We start from the raw sequence: 21692 nt of genomic DNA on the forward strand, positions 1-21692 counted from the left end.
CGCGTAAAGAAATAGGCAACACAGCGAGCTACAAGAAATAGGTCTTTACTCCAACTCTCACAATACAGTACTGAATTCGTGAAGCCCGCGAACCTGTGATGACTCACGGATTGGTCACCTGCTGGAACCTGATTGGTTTTCCTTCTATCAGCAGCAGGCAAGTCTGAATGTGCCTTATTCCTCTCAGCTTGCAACTGTCTTGCGGGGGGAGGGGAATACAGCAGTTAAAAGGGGATTATACAGGTTTATCTACATACACGCAGTGTTTTCCAAGCACATAGAATACAGGGCCAGGTATAAGTGCCAACTTCCTCTTTCATGTATCACAAGATTTGAGGTGCTCCAACTGGTTACAAATCTCAGTTGATCTTTATATCCTGTTAAGTGTACCAAACAAATATCAAATTTGGGAAAATATATACAAAATCGATGCCCATGTTCATGCTAGTTTGTAAAACTAGGCTGGTTATTTTACTTTCTAAGAACAAGAAAATTTGCATTTTGTATAGCAAAGATTCCATGTACAACAGAGATGAAAGAAAAGTAAATTCCTCTGATTTCGTGATGCTTTTGTTCCATAATTAATTTTTCTCATTTCTCCCATCAGCTATCCATATGGCCTTTCTGAATTTAATCATCAGTTTGTACTAACTATGGTCAGTTTTGTATTGTGGGCAACATCTACTAGTAACCAAACTCAGACTGCTCAAACTATTTTATGCTGGATCCTTAAATGTAGCAGACAAAGTCATTAAACTCGTTAGTCTGCTGCTGGATTCAAATCTGGTAAATGGTTGATGGACATCATTATATGCACTTTACATTCTTGGTTACTGTTGATTAGTTATCTGCTAAAATGTGTAACACAGCACCATGGAAACACCAGCAACATTGTATGGAAAAGGGAGCTGTCATCATGGTCGGTTCGACCAATCAGAATAAACGCTCCAGGCCAGCAGAAGAAAGCAATCCCAAACAATAACAAGCCGCTCCAACAGTGCACAAGATTGCAAAAGGCAAACAGCATCCAACCACACTCTGGATGGACAGCAGGGATGGGTCTGATGCATTTCATTGTGCGGTCAACATTCTGAGCAATCACTCTGCTGAACTCACAGTGCCGCTCGCAACTGCTGCACAAAAACCAAGAGCTGCATAAAGATGTGTTGTGTCTGATCAATTCATGCCAGAATCCCAAACTTTCCTGAAAAGGACTGCAAAGTTTCACACTAAATGTTCGTAGATGTTTGTTAAGTAAATATGCAAGTGAATTTTGTTTACCTGTATTGTGTGAGTGTATAAAAAGTTTGCTACTAAGAGTGCAAGAAATAGGAGCAGCAGTAGTCCATTCAGCCCCTCGAGTCTGCTCCGCCATTCAATAAGATCATGACTGATCTTCGACCTCAACTCCACCTTCCCGTACTATCACTTGATTCTCTTAGTATCCAAAAATCTATTGAAATCTGTCTTGAATATACTCATCAACTGAAAAGTCACAGCCCTCTGGGGTAGAGAATTCCAAAGATTCACAACCCTCTGAGTGGGAGTTGTGTATAGGCCACCAAACAGTAATGGTAATGTAGGGCACAGTATCAATTAAGAGATTAGAAGTGCATGTAACAAGGGCAATATGGTAATCATGGGGAACTTTAATCTACATATTGACTGGGCAAATTAAATTACCACTAATGGTGTGGAGGACAAATTCTTGGAATGCATGTGAGATGGTTTCCTGGATCAGTACGTGGAGGAACCAACCAGGGAACAGGCTATTCTGGATCTGGTACTGTGTAATGAGAAAGGGCTAATCAATAATCTTATGGTAAAGGGGCCTTTAGGGACAAGTGACCATAATATGATTGAATTTTACATTAAGTTTGAGAGTGATGTAGTCCAATCTGAAATGAAGGTCTACACTAAAAGGAATGAAGGTGGACATACAATGGCTAACATTCAAGGAAATAATGCATAATTTGCAACATATATTCCTCTAGGGCATAAAAACCCAAAAGGAAAAGTGATCCAACCATGGCTAACAAAATAAATTAAAGCTAGTATTATGTCAAAGGAGGAAGCTTATAAAGTTGCCAGAAAAAGTGGTCAGCCTGAGGATTGGGATCTTTTTAGAAATCAGCAAAGGGGGACCAAGAAATTGATAAAGAAAGGGGAAATGGTATATGAGCACAAACTAGCAAAAAATATAAAAACAGATTGTAAAAGCTCTATAGGTATGTGAAAAGGAAAAGACAAAGGTAAATGTAGGTCCTTTACAGTCAGAGGCAGGAGAATTTATAATGGGGAATGAGGAAATGGCAGAGAAATTAAATAAATACTTTGTTTCGGTCTTCACGGAGGAAGACACAGAAAAACCTTCCAGAATTACGAGAAAACGAAGGGTGTGACGAGAATGAGGAACTTAAAGAAATTATTATTAGTAAAAAAACAGTACTAGCAAAATTAATGGGACTAAAAGTCGATACATCCCAAGGACTGGATGACCTACATCCTAGGGTTTTGAAAGAGGTGGCCATTGGAATAGTGGACGCATTTGTTGTCATCTTCCAAAATTCTACAGATTCTGGAACGGTTCCTGCAGATTGGAGGATAGCAAATGTAACCCTGCTATTTAAGAAAGGAGGGAGAGAGAAACTGGGAACTACAAACCTGTTAGCCTCACATCAGTAGTTGGGAAAATGCTGGAATCTATTTTAAAGGATGCAATAACTGGGCACTTAGAAACGAATAGCAAGATTGGGCAGAGTCAACATGGATTTATGAAAGGGAAATCCTGTTTGACAAACCTATTGGAGTTCTTTGAGGATGTAACTAGTGGAGTAGACAAAGGGGAACCGGTAGATGTGGTGTATCTAGATTTTCAGAAGGCATTCGATAAGGTCCCACACAAGAGGTTGGTGAACAAAATTAGAGCACATGGAATTGGGGGTAATATACTAGCATGGATTGAGAATTGGTTAACAGACAGAAAACAAAGAGTAGGGATAAACGAGTCTTTTTCAGGATGGTAGGCTGTAATTAGTGGGGTACCGCAAGGATCGGTGCTTGGGCCCCAGTTATTCACAATCTGTATCAATGATTTGGATGAGGGGACTAAATGTAACATTTCCAAATTTGCTGATGATACAAAGCTAGGTGGCAGTGTCAGTTGCAAAGAGGTTGTGAAGAGGCTTCAAGGGGATCTCGACAGGCTCAGTGAGTGGGCGAGAACATGGCAGATGGAATATAATGTGGATAAATGTGAAGTTATCCACTTTGGTAGAAAAGAGGATTTGAGTACAGGAGTAAAGCAGTCTTACTCCAATTATTTCGGGCCTTGGTGAGACCACACCTGGAGTACTGTGTACAATTTTGGTATCCTTACCTAAGGAAGGATAGACTTGCCATAGAGGGAGTGCAACGAAGGTTCACGAGATTGATTCCTGGGATGGCGGGACTGTCGTATGAGAAGAGATTGAGTAAACTAGGCCTGTATTCTCTTGAATTCAGAAGAATTAGAGGGGATCTCATTGAAGCATACAAAATTATTACAGGGCTTGATAGGATGGATGCTGGGAGAATGTTTCCCTTGGCTGGGGAGGCAAGAACCAGGGGCCACAGCCTCAAGATAAAGAGTAGGCCATTCAAGACTGAGATGAGAAGAAATTTCTTCACACAGAGGGTGGTGAATCTTTGGAATTCTCTACCCCAGAGGGCTGTGGAGGCTCAGTCATTGGGTATATTCAAAACAGAAGTCGATAGATTTCTGACTAGTAAGGGCACCAAGGGATATGGCGATAGGGCTGGTGAATGAAGTTGAGGCAGAAGATCAGCCATGATCTCAGTGAATGGCAGAGCAGGCTCGAAGGGCCGAATGGCCTACTCCTGCTCCTATTTCTTATGTTCTTATGAAGAAATTGCTCCTCATCTCCGTGCTAAATGGCCGACCCCTTATTCTGAGACTGTGACCCCTGGTTCTAGATTCCCCAACCAGGGGAAACATCCTCCCTGCATCTACCCTGTCAAACCCTTTAAGAATTTTATTTGTTTCAATGAGATCACTTCTCATTCTTCTAAACTCTAGGGAATACCAAAATTGGTGCACAGATATAACCACACCTGTGGGTTGTCAGCAATTTCTTGGACAGCACTGATTTAACGTTACTTCAATGATAAAAAAAACAGTTGAATTTTGAAGTCAAGTAAGAATCTCAGCTGTGCTTTATTGACAGTTGAAAACGGTCAGTGATAATGCAAATAAGACAAATACAGAGAGAAGCAGAATATGAAAGACACAATCAGTATCAAAAAAAATTGAGGATAGAAGCGAGAGAGAGAAGAGCAATAAAGGAGCAACAGAGAGAAACAGAAATACGAAGATATCAGAGATAGGCAAGAGAGTAACCCTATTCTCCAACATTTGTACCACCACAGGAGATCGACATACACATTATAATGTCCCGGATTTTGCATTGAGAATAAGTGTGAGTCTAACGGCGCTCACTGTTATTATGGAGTAAATTGGACAGCAACTTCCGGAGTCCGCACGTGCGCAGTTAAACACAGAAATCCTTCTGTATATATGCATGTTGCAGTCCGATGATATCATAATTTTAACTCAGGCCTGAGTGGGGAATCCACCTGGAGTTAAAATTGGGGCCTGCGTGTCCAGTGAGGATTCTTCAATCTGAGCCTTGCTGTTTCTTGATCTGCTCAAAGGCACCACAGATCCCCGCGCTACATCAGACGCCCGATGACAGCAAGACTCCGCTCAAAAGCCCGCAAAAACTCTGTGGGCAGCTGTCAGCATAGTGAACGGTGAGCGCCGTTTCTTCGACATTGACCGCAAAATCCGGGCCAGTATATTTTACAAAGTTGCAAAATGTATTCATGGAAACATTCGCTAACAACACTTTGAGATAAGCTTACAAATTTTTGAGAAACACAGTTGTTCACTAATGTTTGCTGTGTGTGCTTTTATTATAATGAAGTAGTTCATTTTTAAATTCTATTTTCAATTATCTGAGCAGTCAACAAATGTATTCTCACATTAGTAGCACATAGGGTTTCAAATATAACTTTTCTCTTCAAATACAATTTTTATTTTCAATATAATTTCTCTCAGGAATTTCACAGCTCAGTCACATGGCCATTCAGGTAATAATTTTTCCTCGTTGAAATTAATAGTTCAGGTTACCCTTCCTGCACCTTGCTTACCTCAAAGATGTCTTTAGGTCACAATTTTTAGATTAAATACAGTACATTCCTGTGCTATAATCTATTCAATGAAGACACTAAAACTGTCCTTTCTGTCTTCAGTAGCTCAGGCTTGATTTTATAGTAAAAAACTATTCCTGATATTTGAGTAGCTTTATTATTGTAATATTGTATATTTCAACTTAATGGTAAAACCAATCAGTCCAAAGAGAAAGTAGTTTCCCTGAACCTGCCAACAGTCTATGGTTAATGTTACCAGGACATTTTGAGACATCTAATTTGCAATGCTAATTTGTTTGAATATAAAATGAATAAACTGCTAATAAAGCAAATTTTAAAAAAATTATTCGTTCACGAGATGTGTGGCATCGCTGGCAAGGCCAGCATTTATTGCCAATCCCTAGTTGCCTTTGAGAAGTTGGTGGTGAGCTGCCTTCTTGAACTGCTGCAGTCTGTGTGCTGAAGTTACTCTCATAGTGCTGTTAGGGAGGGAGTTCCAGGATTTTGACCCAGCGACGGCGAAGGAACGGTGATATATTTCCAAGTCAGGATGGTGTGTGACTTGGAGGGGAACTTGGAGGTGGTGGTGTTCCCATGTGCCTGCTGCCCTTGACATTCTAGATGGCAAATGTCGTGAGTTTGGGAGGTGCCATCGAAGAAGTCTTGGTGAATTGTTGGAGTGCATCTTGTAGATGGTACACACTGCAGCCACGGTGTGCCAGTGGTGGAGGGAGTGAATGTTTAAGGCAATGGATGGGGTGCCAATCAAGCAGGCTGCTTTGTCTTGGATGGTGTCGAGCTTCTTGAATGTTGTTGGAGCTGCACTCATCCAGGCAAGTGGAGAGTATTCCATTACACTCCTGACTTGTACCTTGTAGATGGTAGAAAAGCTTTGGGGAGTCAGGAGGTGGGACACTCTCCGCAGAATACCCAGCCTCTGGCCTGCTCTTGTAGCCACAGTATTTATATGGCTGGTCCAGTTAAGTTTCTGGTCAATGGTGACCCCCCCGCCTAGGAGCTTGATGGTAGGGGATTTGGCAATGGTAATCCCGTTGAATGTCAAGGAGCGGTGGTTAGACTCTCTCTTGTTGGAGTTGGTGATCTCCTGGCACTTGTGTGGTGTGAATGTTACTTGCCACTTATCAGCCCAAGCCTGAATGTCATCCAGGTCTTGCTGCTTGCAGGCACAAATTGCTTCATTATCTGAGGAGTTGCAAATGGAACTGAACACTGTGCAATCATCAGCGAACATCCCCACTTCTGACCTTATGACGGAGGGAAGGTCATTGATGAAGCAGCTGAAGATAGTTGGGCCTAGGACACTGCCCTGAAAAGCTCCTGCAGTGATGTCCTGGGGTTGAGAGGATTGGCCTCCAACAACCACAACCATCTTCCTTTGTGCTAGGTATGGTTCCAGCCAGTGGCGAGTTTTCCCCCTGATATACTGTTACAGATCACGTATCATGACGAAAGCATAATGCCCATTCACAATAAGCAAATTATTTGGGTTTGCTTTGAACATCAAGGATGACATGAACATTAATAATAAGTACACTTTTATTTGATGTTACATTAAAAAAAAATCTACATGTTCTTACCACTCGTTACAATGCTCAATCCATATAAAACACATGACCTTTATTCAGTGCAGTAATTGTCAAGGGATAGAAATAGTACAGCTGCAAATAATTTTAGACTACAAAGTTTCCTGAAAGCAGAAAGCAAACACCAGGCAAAACAAATGTAACCAATAACAAGAGACAAAAGACACTTAAAACATTTTAAAGGTTAATACCAAATTTCAATCAAGTAATAAAAGGTTATAAATTGATAATGCATGTGAGCTGTAATATAGGGCTGCCTTTCCCAACACCTATTCCCCATCCAAAAACATTTTATTTCCATAGGAGCCGGAAGTTCCTGTGGGTATTCTGGCACTGAGAACGAAACTTTATACATGTTCAAAAGCCCAAAAATATCACGCCACATGCTCAGTTGAACAATCCAAGCTGTGGAAAGGGAGCAGAGGTAAGGTGGAAATTCCAGAGGATAAAATTCCATGAACTACTCAAAAGATAGGGTGGGCGAGTTCCCCGGTAAGTTTGGCGACATCATTTTCACAAGCAATAAGCTCATTGTTGCAAGGAGCTAAGAAAAACAGAAGCTTATTCCACCAGGAAATTCCAGAGAGGTTAATACATTTTGTTTCCAACTAGAAACATTGTACATTCAATTATTATATATATGATCAGAAGAAAATGCTTTAAAATATTAAAGAAAGCAAAAAGCAGAGTTCTTAAGAACATTTTCCATGAATTCATGAAATCATGTAATTAAGTTTATCCCTTAGTTCAGTGGATTATGCAAAACAGTTTCAGCCCCCATGATGCTGTCATCACCGCAAATTGGGGATTCAGATCATTTAAATCTGGATATGACGGGGGAGCGGAAAAATGTGCAGAGGCGTTAGGCCCCTGAATGCACCGGCTAATTATGCAATTTCCCAAATCTGAACTTCAGCTTACATTTTGTTAATGCCTGAAGAATCAATTTAATTCCAGACTTATTAATCCCGTAACAATGATATATGTTCAAGTCACGATGGTGTGCGACTGGGAGGGAAACTTGCAGGTGATGGTGATATTGCTGATGTTGTCCTTCTTGGCAGTAAACATCACAGAGGAGGGAGCTGTGGTTGAAGTCACTGTAGATCGTACATACTGAAGCTGCAGTATACCATTGATTGAATGGCTGGCTATTGAGTTTGGTGACAGAGGTGCCAATCAAGCCACAGGATGATGTCGAACTTCTTGCGTTTTGTTGCAGCAGCACCCATCCAGGTAATTCTTTTACACTCCTGACTTCGACCTTCTAGACGGAAAGGTTTTGAGGGGTCAGAAGAGCAGCAACGGTAGCAGAGTACTTAGCCTCTTGTAGCCATATAGAGCAGCGTGCAGTACAATTCAATAAAAGTGCACTGTCACTATCCTCCTGACCACAATATGAACACATACCATACCCCAATGAATGGTGGTTTTACCAATTGGAAGTATGGAGCTTCAGCAGCATCTGCTCATCTCTCTGTATCCTTATCAAAGTAGGGATTATATCTAGGAATTACATGTGTGGTTTTCAATATTTGGCACCAAGGTTGTCTTGTTTTGCACACTTTGTACAAAAATAATATATTGCAGGACAACGGAGTATTACAGTTTAACTCTTTTTATTAAGCAATAGGTCTGTGATCTTACTCCTAGCAGCACCAGTGGGTGAAGCATGGCATTAGGACCCCTAGCCTGGGTCTTCCAAACAATAGTAGTCCTTACAGATGCCTGCAGGCCAATGACAACTCGGCATGTGATCACGTGAATATTATAGGTATTCCTTACAGATGCCTGCGGGCCAATGATAATTCAATATGCAAATGTTACATCCCCTTTCTTTTAAAAGAAAAATGTTATGCATTACTTTTAAACCTTTCTTCTACCTAATGTTCTCGGTAGCATAAACATACAAGTAAACTCAGCATTTAACTGGCACTGAAAACATCTCAACGCTTCAATAACGATGTACAGTTTTTTTTAGGGCAGCGATCCGCCTACACCCTTTGACAGTTCACAAGTCAAGGATAACTCTAGGCTTGACCTCTCGTCCTGACCTTGTGTGGTATGAAACTGAGCATGCTCCTGAATCGGTCAACAATTCAGGTGCAGGTTTAGGTTCAGGTAAGTATGATGTGTTTTGTGTATTGCTCTGTTCATCACACTCTGTTGAACTGATCCTCTCGTCGGAATGACGGTGTTGTTCCTCGGTGTTCAGGAGGTGCCTGCGATTGCGGCGGTACAGCTGTCCTTCTGGGGTGCGGATGTGATACGATCGCTTAGTGTCAGCTGGCTGGATGACGACTGCTGGCTTCCAGTAGTCATGCTCCTGGATTCTGACGGATTCTCCATTGTGCAGCGGCAGCAGTAGTCTAGCTGACCTGCCATAGTATCTCTTTTGGTGTTGCTGTCTCTGTACACGTTTTGCATGCACTTGCTTGCAGCTGATGACCTCTGGCTGCAGCTGCTGGTTCATGCTTGGAAGGATTGAGCGAAGTCTGCGGCTGATCAACAGCTGCGCTGGTGACTTGAAGTTGTCAACCGGAGTGTTGCGGTACTCAAGGAGACTGATGTAGGGGTCTCTTTTGTCCGCTTTGGCTTTGTCCATGAGTGTTTTTGCAATCTGGACAGTTTTTTCAGCAAGGCCATTACTTTGAGGGTAATGTGGGCTTGATGTGACATGTGTGAAATCCCATGCCTTGGCAAACGACTCGAACTCTTTTGATTTGTATTGGGGGCCATTGTCTGAGACTAAAGTCTCTACCATGCCATGCCTGGCAAAGGCTGCCTTTAACTTGTGGATCACAGCTGCAGATGTGGTGCTGTGAAGCTTGTCCAGTTCAAAAAATCTGCTGTAGTAATCAACAGTCACTATGTAGTCCTCATTGTTCCATGTGAACAGATCCGTTGCCGCGACCTGCCAGGGCCTGTCTGGGATGTGGTGAGGTATCATGGGCTCTTTGACATTTGATGGGTGGCGTTCTAGACAAATGGAACATTTTCCGACAATGTCCTCAATATGTTTGCACATTCCGGGCCAAAACAATGTCACGTGCTCTTTGTTTGCATTTTTCCATGCCCATATGCTCAGCATGAAATTTTGTCAACATCTCTTCTCTGAGACTGGTAGGAATGATGATTTTCTCCCCTTTGAAGACGATTCTGTTGATTTGTGACAGTTCATCTCTGTGGTTCCAGAATTCAGATATGCTCTGAGGATATTTCCTCCTTTCCTCAGGCCATCCTTCATGTATGACTTTGCTCAGCAGTGAGAGTTGTGCATCTTTCACTGTTTCTGCTCGGATCTCCTTCAGTTTTGATTCACTCACAGGTAAGCTGTTGTACACTGAGCGGCTGCAGGGCATTCTGGAGGGGGAGGGTGAACAGCCAGAGGTCGTGGTCCACATTGGTACCAACGACATAGGTAAAAAGAGGGATGAGGTCCTGCAGCAAGAATTTAGGGAGCTAGGTGAAGGATTAAAGAGCAGGACCTCAAAAGGTTGTAATCTCTGGATTACTCCCGGTGCCACGTGCTAGTGAGTATAGGAATAGGAAGATAGAACAGATGAATGCGTGGCTAAAGGGATGGTGCAGGAGGGAGGGCTTTAGTTTCCTGGATCACTGGGTCTGCTTCTGGGAAAGGTGGGACTTGTACAAGTCGGACGGTTTACACCTGAACCAGAGGGGAACCAATATCCTTGCGGGGAGGTTTGCTAGCACTGCTGGGGGGGGTTTAAACTAACTTGGCAGGGGGATGGGGTACAGAGTGGAGCTATAGTAGGGGGTGATTTACAGCCAAATACAGAGGAAAAAACAAGTCAGCTGGGAAGGCAGAGCAAATATGTGAAGGCAAAAGGGAATATGGCAGGGCTGGAAGGCATTTATTTTAATGCAAGGAGTCTTGCAAATAAGGTGGATGAACTGAAGCTGTTGTTGAACACATGGGAGTACGATATTGTTGCCATCACGGAGACATGGTTGAGGGAGGGTCAGGACTGGCAGCTCAATATTCCGGGGTATAGAATCTTCAGGCGAGACAGAGGGGGGTGTAAAAGGGGAGGGGGTGTTGCAATATTAATTAAGGAGTCAATTACTGCTGTAAGGAGGGATGATATATTAGCGGGTTCCTCAAATGAGGCCATATGGGTAGAACTTAAAAACAAAAAGGGGGCAAGCACTTTGCTGGGAGTGTACTATAGGCCCCCAAACAGTCAGGGGGAGATAGAGGAACAGATATGTCGGCAAATCTCAGAGAAGTGTGAAAATAATAGGGTAATAATAGTGGGGGATTTCAACTTCCCCAATATAAATTGGGATAGTCAGAGTGTGAAAGGCTTAGAGGGTGCAGAATTCTTAAAGTGCATCCAGGAGAGCTTTTTGAGCCAACATGTAGAAAGTCCTACAAGAGAGGGGGCGGTACTGGACCTAATTCTGGGGAATGTAGCCGGGCAAGTGGTGGAAGTATCAGTAGGAGAGCATTTTGGCGACAGTGACCATAATTCGGTGAAATTTAAGGTGGTCATGGAAAAAGACAAAGACGGCCCGGAAATAAGGGTTCTAAATTGGGGGAAGGCCGATTTTAATATGATAAGGCAGGATCTGGCCAAAGTGGACTGGGAGCAGCTACTTATAGGAAAATCCACATCAAAACAGTGGGAGACTTTCAGAAGGGAAATAGAGAGAGTACAGCGCCAACATGTTCCTGTAAAGGTCAAGGGTGGGACCAACAAGCAAAGGGAACCTTGGATGACAAGGGAGATACAAAAATGCATTAGAAATAAAAGGGGGGCTTTTGGCAGTTACAAAAGACTAAAGACGGAAGAAGCCCTAGAGGAGTATAAAAAGTGCAGGGGCGTACTTAAAAAAGAAATTAGGAGGGCGAGGAGGGGCCATGAAATAACACTGGCGAGCAAAATAAAGGAAAATCCTAAGATGTTTTATAAGTATATTAAGGGCAAGAGGATAACCAGGGAAAGGGTAGGGCCCATTAGGGACCAAAGTGGCAATCTGTGTGTAGAACCAGATGATGTAGGCGGGGTTTTAAATGAATTTTTTGCATCTGTGTTCACTATGGAGAAAGACGATGCAGACATAGAAATCGGGCAAGGGGATTGTGACATACTTGAACATATTAGCATCGAGAGGGAGGAGGTGCTAGCGGTTTTAGCAGGCCAAAAAGTGGATAAATCCCCAGGCCCGGACGAGATGTATCCCAGGCTGCTGTGGGAGGCAAAGGAGGAGATTGCAGGGGCTCTGACACAAATTTTCAGAACCTCTCTGGCCACAGGGGATGTACCAGAGGACTGGAGAACAGCTAACGTAGTACCATTATACAAGAAGGGTAAGCAGGGATAAACCAGGGAATTACAGGCCAGTGAGCCTAACATCTGTGGTAGGGAAATTATTGGAAAAAATTCTGAGGGACAAAATTAGTCTCCACTTGGAGAGGCAAGGATTAATCGGGGATAGTCAGCATGGCTTTGTCAAGGGTAAATCATGTCTGACAAATCTGATTGAATTTTTCGAGGGGGTGACGAGGGAGGTGGATGAGGGAAATGCTGTGGATGTGGTTTACATGGACTTCAGTAAAGCTTTTGACAAAGTCCCGCATAGGAGACTGGTCAAGAAGGTAAGAGCCCATGGGATCCAGGGTGTCTTGGCGCGTTGGATCCTAAACTGGCTGAGTGGCAGGAGGCAGAGGGTGATGGTCGAAGGTTGCTTTTGTGACTGGAAACCTGTGTCCAGTGGGGTACCTCAGGGATCGGTGCTGGGTCCCTTGTTGTTTGTGATCTACATAAATGATTTGGATGAGAATGTAAAAGGGATGATCAGTAAGTTTGCAGATGACACGAAAATTGGTGGGGTGGTAAATTGCAAGGAGGAAAGCCTCAGGCTACAGGACGATATAGACGGGTTGGTTAGATGGGCGGAAAAGTGGCAAATGGAATTTAACCCTGAAAAGTGCGAGGTGATGCATTTTGGATGGACAAATAAGGCAAGGGAATACACAATGAGTGGTAGGACCCTAGGAAGTACAGAGGGTCAGAGGGACCTCGGTGTACATGTACATAGATCTCTGAAGGCAGCGGAACAAGTAGATAAGGTGGTTAAAAAGGCATATGGGATACTTGCCTTCATTAGCCGAGGCATAGAATATAAGAGCAGGGAGGTTATGATGGAGCTGTACAAAACGCTGGTGAGGCCACAGCTGGAGTACTGTGTGCAGTTCTGGTCGCCTCACTATAGGAAGGATGTGATTGCTTTGGAGAGGGTGCAGAGAAGATTCACCAGGATGTTACCTGGGATGGAGCGCCTCAGCTATGAAGAAAGACTAAACAGGCTGGGGTTGTTTTCCTTGGAGCAAAGAAGGCTGAGGGGGGACCTGATTGAGGTGTACAAAATGATGAGGGGCATAGATAGGGTCGACAAAGAGGAACTTTTCCCCTTAGTAGGGGGGTCAATAACAAGGGGGCATAGATTCAGGGTAAGGGGCAGGAGGTTTAGAGGGGATTTGAGGAGGAACTTTTTCACCCAGAGGGTGGTTGGAATGTGGAACTCAATGCCTAAAAGGGTGGTAGAGGCAGGAACCCTCACAACATTCAAGAAGCATTTGGATGAGCACTTGAAATGCCATTGCATACAAGGCTATGGACCAAATGCTGGAAAATGGGATTAGACTGGACAGGGATGGATGGGCGGCGCAGACACGATGGGCCGAAGGGCCTCTTTCTGTGCTGTAAAACTCTATGACTATGACCACGTGCACCTGCACATCCATGCCTTCACTGAGGCTGCTGTCCTGGTAGCTAAGAGACTTCCTGGAGAGCGTGTCTGCGACAGGAATGTCTTTGCCTGGACGGTGAATGATTGTGAAGTCATACTTCTGTAGCTGAAGGATCATTCTCTGTAGCCATGGTGGGGCTGCGGCTAGTGGTTTCCTCATGATTGACTCGAGGGGCTTGTGGTCGGATTCCACAATGACTTGTCGGCCATAGACATATTGGTGGAAATGCTTACATCCAAACAGAATTGCATATAGCTCTTTCTCGATTTGAGCATAGTTGATTTCACTGAGAGAGATCTGGAAGCGTAGCTGATGGGCTTTCCTTCTTGCAGTAATACTGCGCCTAGTCCGTACTTTGACGCGTCCACTTGTAGTCTGAGCTCTTTGTTGGGGTTGAAGTAGGCAAGAACTGGTCCTGGTTCTCTGGTGATTAGGTCTTTCATTTTCTGAAATGCTGTGTCATGTTGTTTGTCCCACAGGAACTCATTGGATTGTTTGAGCAACTGACGCATGGGTGCGTTGATTTCGGAGAGGCTCGGGGCAAACTTGGCTACGTAGTTAACCATGCCTAGTACTGTCTCTAGCTCTGCCTGGTTCTTCGGCGGCTCCATCTTCTTGATGGCGGAGATTTTCTCTGGATCCGGCTTAATGCCATCAGTTGAGAGGCGATGCCCGAAATAAATGATCTCGGTGGATCCGATTATGCTTTTCTTGGGGTTGAGCCGGATACCTTTCTCCCGTGATCTTTGTAGCATCGCACGGAGGTTCCTGTCATGTTCCTCTCTATTCCTGCCATAGATGAGGATGTCGTCTACGATTGCGACTACTCCGTCGAGGCCTTCATAGGTTTCGTCGATCTTCCGCTGGAATTCATCCTGAACTGAGATAAGACCAAATGGTAAACGCCGAAATCGGTAGCGTCCAAATGGTGTGTTGAACGTTGTTAGCTTAGATGACTCTTCCGTGAGCTTGATAGTCCAGTATCCTGATCGTGCGTCCATTACACTGAAGTAACGTGCTCCCACTAGCTTGGGTGTGATGTCATCTAACATTGGTAGAGCATAGTGAGGGCGTTTGATAGCCTTGTTCAAATCTCTGGGGTCAAGATGGACTCTGAGCTTGCCTGTACGTGGTTTCTCAACCACTACTAACGCGTTGACCCACTCTGTCGGTTCTGTTTCCCGGACGATGATTTCTGTATTCTGCATGCTCTGTAGCTCCTCCTTCAGGCAACTACGTAGAGCAAGGGGTATCCTTCTCGGTGGGCAAATCACAGGGGTTGCTGCTGGGTCAAGGTGAATAGTGCATTCACCTGGGAATAGTCCGATTCCTTTGAAAACGTCAGCAAACTCCTCCATGACTGTCTGCTTCTCAACTGGTGCTGTCAATGATAGCACTAGCTTGACTAGGTCCATGTCTAAACATGCCTTTAGACCTAGCACTGGAGGTGCTCGAGTGTCAACAATGTAAAAGTCCAACATCATGTCGCTTTCTTTGTACTTGCATTTCATCACGCATGTGCCTTTTACAATGAGCTGCTCACCCCCATAGCTGGTCAGTCTGCGTGAGGTGGGCTGTAGCTCACACTCATCCTTCAAGCTGTGATACTCACTTAGAGGAATTACATTGACCTGAGCTCCAGTGTCTAGTTTAAACTTAAGCTCTGTGCCCTGTTTTCCTATCTCAATATCTGCAAAGGCTTGCTCAGTCTCTGAAATCTGTTTTTTCTGTGACACAGAATCAATAAACAGTTCCTCTGCATTTGACTCTCTATCTGGCATTTGGCTGTTACTCACTGTGTGTACTGCTTTCCAGAAACAGTCCTGCAAACTTTAGCAAAGTGGTTCCGTTTAGCACATTTAGCACATTGCCTTCCTTTGGCAGGGCAGTGCTCCTTTTCCCCATGCACCTTGTTTCCACAATATCCACAGTTTTTGAAGCGTTTTATGTCTGTGTCTCTCATTTTTAGAACTCTCTCTGTTCTTTCTGTTCTGAAACACGCTCTCTGGGTGGTGTTCTTTGGTGTCTATTAACTGCATGCACTGTCTGTTCACGCAAGCTGCTCGTGGTGCCGGTTATGGTTTTCAACTGTTCTTGGGCTATCTCGTGCGATCTAGCTATGTCCATAGCTTTGTCCAGCGTTAGCCCGGACCCAACATTCAAAAGTTTCTCTCTCACTTTAGCTGAATGTACTCCAAACACGATGCGGTCTCTGACCATCTCATCTTTATCTGCATATTCACAGTCTTTTACCAGCAGTTTTAACTCAGTCATGAACTGTTCAAATGACTCACTAGCTCCTTGTACTTTCTCCTGAAACTTGTACCTAGCGAATATCGTATTTGTCTTGGGCATCACATGATTCAAAACGGTCAAAATAACTTTTCAGTACCTTTGCTTCATCCGCAGTGAGAGACCATGTGTTAAAAATGTCTCTCCCTTTTTCTCCGATCCACTGGAGTAGGTAGCTGCATCTTTCTTCCTCCCCTTTGCTTTTCAGCGGACCCGAGAACATCAACTCCACGTGTTGCTTGAACTTGTGCCATTCTCCAGGTAAGTTCAAAGATTCCCAATCCATTTGAGGCAAGGGAGCTCCAACGATGTCCATTTTCAATCCCTGTTCTGACACCATGTCTTGTTTTGCACACTTTGTACAAAAATAATATATTGCAGGACAACGGAGTATTACAGTTTAACTCTTTTTATAGAAACATAGAAAACATAGAGATAGGAACAGGAGTAGGCCATTCGGCCCTTCGAGCCTGCTCCGCCATTCAATGAGATCATGGCTGATCTTCATCTGAGATCTTAGCTGATCTTACCAGTTCAGTACCCCGTCCCCGCCTTTTCTCCGTAACCCTTAATCCCCTTAGCCTTCAGAAATATATCCAATTCTCTCTTGAAAATATTTATTGAATTAGCCTTCACAGCCCTCTGTGGCAGGGAATTCCACAGGCTCACCACTCTTTGAGTGAAGAAATTCTTCCTCATCTCTGTTTTAAATGATTTGCCCGCTATTTTTAGACTGTGGCCCCTGGTTCTGTGCTCCCCTGCCATTGGAAACATTCTCCCTGAATTCAGCCTGTCCAGGCCTGCCATAATTTTATATGTTTCGATGAGATCCCCTCTCAATCTTCTAAACTCCAGTGAGTACAAGCCCAAACTATTCAATCTCTCCTCGTAGGTCATTCCCGCCATTCCAGGTATCAGCCTGGTGAATCGCCGCTGCACTCTTTCCATGGCAAGAACATCCTTCCGCAGATGGGGCGACCAAAACTGTACACAATACTCCAGATGTGGTCTCACCAGCACCTTGTACAGCTGTAGTAAGGTATCCCTATTCCTATACTCGAACCCCCTTGATATGAAGGCCAACATACCATTTGCCTTCTTAATCGCCTGTTGCACCTGCATGCTCTCCTTCAGTGACTGGTGCACAAGAACACCCAGGTCCCTCTGCACTTCCCCATCTCCCAATCTATTGCCATTTAGATAATAATCTACCCTCCTGTTTTTACCCCCAAAGTGGATAACCTCGCATTTATCCACATTATAGTGCATCTGCCACGTATCCGCCCATTCCCCCAACCTGTCCAAATCGCACTGTAGCCTCCTGACATCCTCATCAGAGCCCACCCCTCCTCCTAGTTTAGTGTCGTCAGCGAATTTGGAAATATTGCATCCAATTCCCTGATCCAGATCATTTATATATATTGTGAACAGCTGGGGTCCCAGGACAGATCCTTGCGGCACCCCGCTGGTCACTTTATTAAGACCTTTATTAAGCAATAGGTCTGTGATCTTACTCATAGCAGCACCAGTGGGTGAAGCATGGCATTAGGACCCCTAGCCTGGGTCTTCCAAACAATAGCAGTCCTTACAGATGCCTGCAGGCCAATGACAACTCAACATGTGATCACATGTGAATATAATAGGTATTCCTTACAGATGCCTGCGGGCCAATGATAATTCAATATGCAAATGTTACAAAGGTAACACCTTCTGAATCTGAAGTAACTGTCATCAATTACATGACAGATATCAGATATTCAGGATAACTAGCGACATGCCAGAAAGCTTGATTTTCAAAAGTAGCCAAATCGAATGTAGATAACAGGATTACTTAACTTTAATTGCTTAATCCAAGCCATTATGTAAAGGACTTTGGAGAAGAGATATGTCACTGTGAAGCACTGTGAGCTCGTCCACCCTAAATCATTTCTTCTTTTCATTCCAAGTCCAGTCCTCAAATTTCTCCTGGATCTTGCACAGGATAAAAGAATCCCTTTTATTCCATAGATAGGAGCTTGTGACTATGATGGAAAACTTCTTTGACACACATCTTTTGCACCATAATCTCTGGATTATTGCCCGAGCCACGTGCAAATTGGCATAGAAACAGTCAGATCAGGAGAATTAACACGTGGCTAAAGGGATGGTGTGTGAAAGAAGGGTTCCTTTCCATGGGACACTGGCACCAGTACTGGGACAGAAAGGAGCTGTACTGATGGGACGGGCGCCACCTGAACTGGGATGGAACCCGTGTCCTAGCAGAAAGGATAAATAGGGAGGTGGCAAAGGCTTAAATTAGTAAGACGAGGAGAGGGATCTGTGTTAGCCAGTGGCTCAGTTGATAGCACTCTCGCCTCGGAGTCAGAACGTTGTGGGTTCAAGCCCCACTCCAGAGACTTGTGCACTAGTGCAGTACTGAGGGAGTGCTGCAATGTCGGAGGTGCCGTCTTTCAGATGAGACATTAAACCAAGGCCCCGTCTATTCTCTCAGGTGGACATAAAAGATCCCATGACACTATTTCGAAGAAGAGCAGGGGAGCTATCCCTGGTGTCCTGGCCATATTTATCCCTCAATCAATATCACTAAACCAGATTATCTGGACATTATCACATTGATGTTTGTGGGAATTTGCTAAGCGCAAATTGGTTGCCGCGTTTCCCACACTACAATAGTGACTACACTTCAAAAAAAAATCCTTTGTGACTGTGACAAAGGTAAACTATCCCTCCTCGTCCTTTTTGAATTGTCTGCAGCTTTTGACACTGTTGACCACTCCATCCTTCTCCAACGCCTCTCCACCTCAGCCTCAGCTCATCTGTTGCTGAAACCCTCGTCCATGCCTTTGTTACCTCTAGACCTGACTATTCCAATGCACTCCTGGCTGGTCTCCCACATTCTACCCTACATAAACGTGAGGTCATCCAAAACTCGGCTGCCTGTGTCCTAACTCACACCAAGTCCCGTTCGCCCATCACCCCTGTGCTCGCTGACCTACACTGGCTTCCGGTTAAGCAGCGCCTGGATTTCAAAATTCTCATCCTTGTTCTCAAATCCCTCCATGGCCTCGCCCCTTCCTATCTCTGTAATCTCCTTCAGCCCCACAACCACCCCCCCACACCCACCCGAGAGATATCTGCGCTCCTCTAATTCTGCCCTCTTGAGCATCCCTGATTATAATCGCTCAACCATTGGTGGCCGTGTCTTCTGTTGCCTAAGCCCTAAGCTCTGGAATTCCCTGCCTAAACCTCTCCACCTCGCTACCTCGCTTTCCTCCTTTAAGACGCTCCTTAAAACCTACCTCTTTGACCAAGCGTTTGGTCACCTGCCCTAATTAATGCTTATGTGGGTCGTATCAAATGTTTTTCTTATAATGCTCCTGTGCAGTGCCTTGAGACATTTTACTGCGTTAAAGACGCTATATAAATACAAGTTGTTGTTCATGATTGGCTGTAAAGCGTTTTGGGATGTCCAGTGGTCGTGAAAAGCACTATATAAATGCAAGTCCGTCTTTCTTTCTTACAAGAAATTAAACCAGTCTATAAATATAAACAAAACAGGAGAGAAGAGTAAAGTAAGAGTGGACATTCATGGCCAGGGAATAAGTAGAGTTAAAGAACAGGAGTTTAAAAAGATGGTTAAAAATAAAGTGAGAGGAACTGCTATTAAAAATGAGTTAAACTCTCTGTACAGCAATGCACACTGTCCATAATAAAACAGGGGAGCTGGAGGCAATCATACGTTGCGAGGAAACAGACATATTAGGGATTACTGAGACATGGCTACAGAAAAATCAGGACTGGGAATTAAACATTGCAGGTATAATATATTTAGAAAAGTAAGAGAGGGGAAAAAGGGGAGGTGGAGTAGCTGTACTTATTAGGGATAACATAATGGCCCAGAAATTCGGGTCAGGGGCTTCCCGCGGGTGCAAGCCCCCGACCTGCACTTACCTTGCGCGCCGGCCGTTGAGCTGTAGGGCCCCGTGGAATTCCGATCCGGGGCCTGGTCCAGCTGCCAGCGCACAGTGCTTGCGTATCCCAGGGGCACAGTTAGTTCGATGCGTCCCCTAGGATCACGTGGGCCATGGGCAGCCAATCGGAGCAGGGAATACTCCATTCATAAGTCAGACAGGAAGACCTGTCAAGACTTATAAATACTACAATCCCAAAATAGCACTAAACCTTCAAATAAATTTTTTAAAAACATCACATTTTTAAAATAAACTATAAATTACATTAAATAACTATTTTAAACAATCATTTAAATTTTTGAAAAAAATAATTTTATATTCTAATGGGGCTAAAAATAAACTTACCTTGCTTTAACGTATTTAAAAATAATAAACCTGTGGAAAAAATGTTTCAATTTTAATTAATTCACCACTTACCTTGTAAAAAGCAGGCCTTACGCCTGCTTTTTAAATGTGTAAATTCAGCAGGCTTACCCTCCCGGGAAAACTTGTAAAAAAAACCTAAGTTTGATGCGCACGCGCAGCCTCCCCTGCGCACGCGTTCGACGTCTGAACCTCTTCGTTCAGAGGAACGGAAGTTCCGGTTTCCCGCGCATGTGCATTGCATGCAGGAAACCGGCACTTCCATCGGGCCCACGGGTGAGTACCCAGCGCGTACTCACCCGTGGAGACCCGAATTTCTGGGCCAATGTCAGTAGGAAAAAGTGATGCAGCTATCAGGTAAATGTGAGGTACAGGAAACTTTCGTTTATCCGGAGGTTAAATGTCCGGAAAGCTCTACCGGCAAAATTCAGGAGTCGTTTCAGATAATTTGTTTTCTTTTCGTTGCTTCTTTTCTCCAGTCCTGGCTCTGCAAGCATCTCTGTAGCTAAGCAACAGCTTCAGCTAGACGCTTGCAAGCTGCGCCGACTGTTTTGAAGCTGTTGCTAAGCAACAGGGTTTGTTGCTTCACACGGAGCTCTGAGCTCCGTATGTTTTAACATTAGCGCTGGTTTCTACGGCAGTTTTGATCTAACGGCACCAGCTCGGTCCCGTCAGTGCCGGATACCAGAAAGTTTCCTGTATTACATTTCGGTAAGAAAAATAGAGAGGTCACATATTACTTGGAAAATAAAAATCTAAATGGGATAGAGAAGCAAAGCGATCTCAGAGTACAAATGCACAAATCACAAAGTATCGACACAGGTTAACAAGGCCATAACAAAGCAAACCAAGCACTAGGGTTTATTTCTAGTGGGATAGAATTGAAAAGTAGTGAAGTTATGCTAAACTTGTATCGAACCTTGGCTAGACCACACTTGTGGAGTACTACGTACAATTCTGCTCGGCATATTATAAAAACTATATAGAGGCACTGGAGAGGGTGCAGAGAAGATTTACAAGGATGATGCCAGAAATGCAAGGGTATATGTTCTGGACCGATGGACATTATGTGACATTCTGGACATTTTTACATGCAATAGCACCCTCTGGTGGCGGTTATTGTGTTAACAGTTTGTATGCTGGAAAGGTCATCTGATCTTTCTTCCTGTGTGAGGTCATTTGACCTTTGTTCCTTTCTTCCTGTGTGAGGTCATTTGACCTTTGTTCCTTTCTTCCTGTGAGAGGTCATTTGACCTTCCTACCTTTCTTCCTGTTGACCCCAGGAAGCAGTTTTGCCAGGAAGAACCTGACTTGAGTAATGGAGAATCTGCCATGAGAGGTTCCATTTACAATCTAATGTAATCTGATTTCATATGTTAGGCCAAGCACAATATCTGTGAGTATCTTTGGTTCTTAGCATAATAGCAATGTTGTCAGAGTAATATTTTGATAATACTATGTTTATAAAAG

At 44.0% G+C, this 21692-nt stretch overlaps 1 protein-coding gene across 8 annotated transcripts in view; it reads right to left on the reverse strand.

The window, feature by feature from the left end:
• The window catches only part of gulp1b (GULP PTB domain containing engulfment adaptor 1b), a 607790-nt gene that overhangs the window by 178120 nt on the left and 407978 nt on the right, over positions 1-21692 (reverse strand). The window contains exon 2 of one of the 8 annotated variants that reach the window (XM_085985909.1): positions 6810-6919. The exons of the other annotated variants lie outside the window; for them this stretch is intronic. The gene's annotated coding sequence lies outside the window, so the exon portion shown is untranslated. The remainder of the gene's footprint in view (positions 1-6809; positions 6920-21692) is intronic. 8 annotated transcript variants of the gene reach the window in all.

The sequence above is a fragment of the Somniosus microcephalus genome, chromosome 4 (assembly GCF_052327205.1).
Source record: "Somniosus microcephalus isolate GS21.2 chromosome 4, FLI_Smic_1.0, whole genome shotgun sequence".
NCBI lineage: Eukaryota > Metazoa > Chordata > Chondrichthyes > Squaliformes > Somniosidae > Somniosus > Somniosus microcephalus.